Here is a 5,614-nt window from a genome sequence, read left to right as displayed (position 1 = left end):
CAATCAAGGGCGTCGATCCGTGGTTGAAAGTGGGGTGGGGGGGGGGGGGAACGAGGGGGGGGGTGGGGGGGGGGGGGGGGGGGGGGGGGGGGGGCGAAGCCCCCGAGAAGCTCTGGCGCCTATTGCCTTTTAATTGATTTTAAGCAATGCAATTAACATTTGTTTCCATACGAAATTTTTTAAATATCCAGTAATTTGAAATAGAGCTGGGCCCAGAGAGGGACTTTTACAGGTGGAGAGTGTAGACCACCTCCGCCCCACCATGGTTGGGGCTGAGGTAAGAAAATTTATAATTATGGCACCTCTAGTTGGTCGGAAATGGCACTCTCAGTCTAAATTTGAATACAATTTTCATTTTTCTCCACTTTTTTAAATTTCGAAAAAAAATAATAAAATTAGAGATTCAGACCTTCGCATTGTCAGTGGCTTATCCAGGGGGCGCATCCAGGGGATGCGCGGAGGGCGTAAGTAGTAAAAATGAACTAAAATCACCTTATTTTGCGAATTAACGCCCCTCAACTGATCAACTGATCATCGAGTCCCCCATCCCCCTTTACCTTTGCGCCCCCGCCATCGGACCCCCATTTCAAGACTTCTAGATACGCCACTACGCACCTTTCGGCATGACGTGAGATAAAAATAAAAAATTGTAATTAATCGCAAGAAGCAACATACTGTACTAATTCCTCCATGGTATGAGCGACATGGTCTGACTAATAAGCCTATTGTAGGTTATAAATAGGTTATTTAAGAATTATTTTAGAAATAAATTAATAATACATCATCTTTTTCGGAATGTTTTCTTTTTTAGTTACGAATCCGGATATACCGGTGATATATTCAAGTCCCCCCCCCCCCCCCCCCCCCCACAGGAATACCGGCATTGATTGCCAGAATAAAATACTCCTGACCGGTTATAAAGTAGTCCTATATAAAATATAGTAACTCAGTTTTAGTTGTAGGTGCTAGATCAGAAAACAACTATAGCTCTATTTAAGTCAATGTAAACATTAAATTCAACAAAACATGACATGTTTTTTTTGTTTTTAATTATCTTTTAGAATCGATATTGAACAATAAATGTATTTATATGCTAATACTTAACAGAAAACATCCATTCAATCTGAATTTTTAAAATAATTATTATCTTTAAAAAGTATTGCTTCGCTTAGCCTATTTGGAATATGCGTGGGATTTTATTCTCTTACAAAAGTGAACCACATGGCCTTTTCATAGCATTTCTATGTTAACAGTCTCGAGTGAGATGACTTCGTTTGCTAAAAAAAATAATAGCGTATTTTGCCCTATTTTTCGAACAGATGCTGGATAGGCTTACATTTAAAAAAAATTAAATTTATGTATCCTCCAAAAACCATTTTTAATGTTAGTATTATTTCTGCCGAGCGTCCGTGGTTATTTTAGACATTGTAATATAGGGCATACTGTATATTATCTTTTAGTTAATGGCCGCGTTCTTGGAAGCCGAATTTTTCAGAGTCACTTTGATATTTTCCCTGTGATACCAACATTATGTGCCAGAATAAAAAGCTCCTGACCGGTTATAAAGTATAAACAAACGGCATCGTTAAATATTAAAACATCTTTAATATTCGTGGGTGATAAATCAGACAACATCTGTAGTATATATTTATTTATTTGTTATTTAGATCATATTGAATAATATATATTTATATTGATATGCTGGTACTGAACTAAAAATATACATATATATTCTATGCGAACGGATTGTAGACCTTAGGTAAAGGCTTTAACATTAATTCTTCTCACTGCATGGTATGTCATTCTTTGCATTTTACCCCACGAATTTTAGCAGATGTTTGAATGAACACAATTCGTTGATGAAATAGACATATTCTGTATTGTGTTTAGAATCGCCATTATTTTAACATCATCGCAAATTCCTAATAGTTTTAAATTAAACAATATTGCTTCGCTCAGTCTGTTTGGATTGTGCGTGGTATTTTAGTATCTTTGACTTGAAATTTTGAGTGCGATGATATTTGATTGCTCCTTTGCCCAATTTCAACCCAGGTTGGATATACTCATCCAACATTAGTTTCCATTGACAGAAGCAACCAATGTTACGCTCCTCCGGGAAAATGTTGATCCCTAGATGGCGGGAAATGAGCTTTCCCGACTTCTGAGAGTGTCTTTTAATGACTTTTAAGTTACTAAAAATTCGAGGTATCCCTCTCAAGATTCAAGATTCCATGAATCGGTGAACTCCAAAGAGTAAAGGAGGTCCGAGTTCTGTTCGGGACAATCTACATTTCTAGATGGCAAGAAATGAGTTTTCCTGACTTCTGAAATGTCTTTTAATGACTTTGAAGTTCTTAAATATTAAAGGTTTTCCCTTCTTGAAAACGGTTAGGTAAATTTTTCTCATTCTTAATACAGTAAGTAGGGCTATTATGTGTGTACCGGTATACATACTGAACAGTGGTGGATCTGTGGGAGTGGGGGAGTTCAGGGGATTCGGACGAACCCCCTCTGCGAAGAAACGTAACAAAATACTATGGGTCCTGGCTTACAAAATTCATGCTAACTAGACGCGGATCCAGACCTTCGCCTACTGCGCCCAGGCGAAGGTCAGGGTGTGAGAATTCAAAATAAAATGTTGACCATTTTTTCCAACAATCATACTTACTTTCCTTGACACTTATTTTGAACATTACCATTAGGAAAAATGTTTAAATCCACACTATCCTATACCTTACACTTTTAAACTGATTGTACTGTAGGCCCTACTAGAGAGAGAGAGAGAGAGAGCGGTATACATATTTCCAATACATTATGGTCTTCCACTTCTATAGCGCATGATACAGTGTATAGCAAACGTTATGTAACCACTAATAATACTTAGGTCCAGTGGCGTAGGTATGGACAGTGCAGTCAGTGCACAGCACTGGGGCCCGGGGCTATTGGGAGCTCGTTCAATAGGTCTAATGATCTAAAAATATAACTTTAAAAAAATCCTATTTAAACTTTAAAAGGACCCTTCAAAAATGATAGGTTTTAGATGCTATATATTATTGATTATATTCATTACAGTACAATTTACCTATTACCTACTTCCCAAACGCTGCAAGTAAAAAAACAACAACAAAACAAGACCTTACTACTTTTTTGAAATCACATTTCTAAAGTTTAATAAAATATCGTCACGCACATTTGTGTTTGTGCTATTAAAGTTGGTTGAATTAACTTATTGTGTACGTTTTTAAACACTTCAGATCATCATAACATCATGAATACATTTTAGATTCAATTCACTGCAAGTAGGTCGATGACTGTTCTATTATTGAATGGTAAATGTTATTTTCGTGACGATAGAAAATATCTGGATTTGCGTCAGGAGAATCAATTAGGGGGTCTATATGTATTTTGCCCAACCTGTCGTGAAAATATATTGAATACTCAGTGCGTGATTCAATATACATTTTAAAATCACATTCCTAAAGCAATAAAATATCGTCACGCACATTTGTATTTGTGGTATTTTGAAGTTGGTTCAACTATTGTCTACCTGGATTTGCATTAGGGGGCTTTTATGTGCAATTTTGCCCAACCTGTCGTGAAAATGTACTGAATATTCCATGCGTGTGAAAACACTTGCAAAAAATGCTCTAGGCCTATACCTACTACTATTATTGAATGGTACGGTAATTGTTATTATCGTGATGGAATAAACAATCAAGGGCGTCGNNNGGGGTGGGGGGGGGGGGGGGGGGGGGGAAACGAAATGAAAAATAAAGTCTTGGTTGGGTACCAGGGGGCGAAGTCCCCGAGAAGCTCTGGCGCCTATAGCATTTTAATTGATTTTAAGCAATGCAATTAACATTTATTTCCATACGAAATTTTTAAATATCCAGTGGCGGATCCAGTAATTTGAAATAGAGCTGGGCCCAGAGAGGGACCTTTACAGATGGAGAGTGTAGACGAGCTCAGCCCCACCATGGTTGGGGCTGAGGTAAGAAAATTTATGATTATGGCGAACAAGGGCGAATTTATCGTCGCCCTATTCTTGTATTTGTTTTAAATGCAAAAAATGCTCTAATTACTAAGGTTCTGAAAAGTGTTTTTTTTTGGTACTTTTTGATAATTACTCCATGTTTGAATTACAGTCTTTGTAAATCCGACTACCAAGATGGCCTCTAACAAGTTAAAACTATAATAGAATTGCGCACTTTTCAGCTTAAAAAAGAAAGTGTATGTTTTACTAGAGTGCACGAGAAGCACACACACACAAGACGAGTGACCATTATTTTTTTTTTCACGGTAAACAAAGGGTGGCTTGCCACCATATTCACTACCCCCCCCCCACCCAGAGATCCGCCACTGATTGGGGTTTTGTATTTAAAATAAGCAAACTATATATATTTGTAATTGAATTATATAATTTTGAAATTGTATTTGTAGATTTACTATTTAGGCCTATATTTGTAAATGGGAGCAACTTTAATTGTGTAATTGTTAATCACTATAGGAATTTAAATTATTTTTACGTATGTAGGTGTGTCAGAAGATGCACAAATGAATGGTGTAGTAGTGTGAGACAGGGGCGGTTTTGCCACTATTTTAAAAATGTCAATGCATATTAATGTTATGTGCTACTCATTTATTTATTCTGGAACTGTTGTGTGCCCCCTCCCCCTTTGAAAAATTTTGGATCCGCCCCTGTTACAAGTATCAACAGTACAGTAATAATGACATCATACCAATTTTCTTCTAAAGTTCAAAACCCACTGTTTTTTTTAATGTGGAAAGGATAACATTGACTAAGTTAGTATAATTTAAGATATATCATTATTTTCATGAATGTGGGTATGTTTGTTTGTTTATTTATTTATTTACTCTAAGATAGAGATGGCAGGCTATAAAGGAAATTCCTATTCCCAATAGGATTCACTTACCATATACAATCAAAACAAATTGAACTTTTTATTTGTTAACCTAAAAATCCATTGAATACGACTTGCTATACATAAGGTTATAGGTGTCTTCCCCGGAACCGACTGGGGCTTTCCCCTGCCTCCCAGGCAATGCTTGAGCAAATTGTTAGCTCAAAAATAGAAATAATAGACATTTAAAAGTAATTCGTATATAACTCGCACAGGTTGTTGTTCGCACAAGTTGATCTTCTTCCGCTCGAACTAGCATCCGCTCGAAAAAAAAACCCGCTCGAATTGGCCTTCGCTCGAAGTGGCATCCGCTCGAATTGACTGGTTCCCAGACTGGGACATGAAAGGTAGTTGTTTGTTGTTATTTCGCAATTCGCGACGTCATCAACGAGTACAATACATTCAATCCCGTAACATGATTGGTCTATTTTTTTCTAATTTGCATAATAAATTTTCCCAACATTTTTGTCTATTTAAAAAAAAGTGTGTAAGTTATGGAGATGGTAACAATCATAAATCGATTATAAATTTAATTATACATTTTTAGACAAAAAATAAACCCTCTTGGCATAGGGCCCATTTTTTTGACACCATCCACCATGCGTAATATTAACCTGTAGTGTATATATAAGAAGAATTTTTTCTAGTAGGTTGACTAACAGGTACTTGGTGTGGTACTAGGTTTATTGCAT

The sequence above is a fragment of the Anneissia japonica genome, unplaced genomic scaffold, assembly GCF_011630105.1.
Source record: "Anneissia japonica isolate Jap-2015-1 unplaced genomic scaffold, ASM1163010v1 scaffold376_len1572418_cov194, whole genome shotgun sequence".
In the NCBI taxonomy this organism is placed as follows: Eukaryota; Metazoa; Echinodermata; class Crinoidea; order Comatulida; family Comatulidae; genus Anneissia; species Anneissia japonica.
Note: the sequence above shows the minus strand (reverse complement) of the source record.